Source organism: Corapipo altera, unplaced genomic scaffold (assembly GCF_003945725.1).
Source record: "Corapipo altera isolate COAL_440 unplaced genomic scaffold, ASM394572v1 55318, whole genome shotgun sequence".
Lineage (NCBI taxonomy): Eukaryota > Metazoa > Chordata > Aves > Passeriformes > Pipridae > Corapipo > Corapipo altera.
The window spans coordinates 684-1,027 of record NW_020893686.1 but is presented as its reverse complement, the minus strand read 5'-3'; positions in this window follow the sequence as shown (position 1 = coordinate 1,027).

Here is a 344-nt window from a genome sequence, read left to right as displayed (position 1 = left end):
CTCCTCCATGGCCTGACCCTCCACGACCCACCTGCAGCTCCTCATCTTCAGCTCCTCAACCATGACCTACCTGCAGCTCCCCCATGGCCTGACCCTCCACAGTCCAACTGCAGCTCCTCATCTCCAGCTCCTCAACCATGACCTACCTCAACCAAAACCCATCTGCAGCTCCTCAGCCACAACCCACCTGTAGCTCCCTCATGGCCTGACCCTCCATGACCCACCTGCAGCTCCTCATCTCCAGCTCAACCACGACCCACCTCAACCAAAACCCACCTGCAGCTCCTCATCTCCAAGCTCCTCAGCCACAACCCACCTCAACCAAAACCCACCTGCAGCTCCTC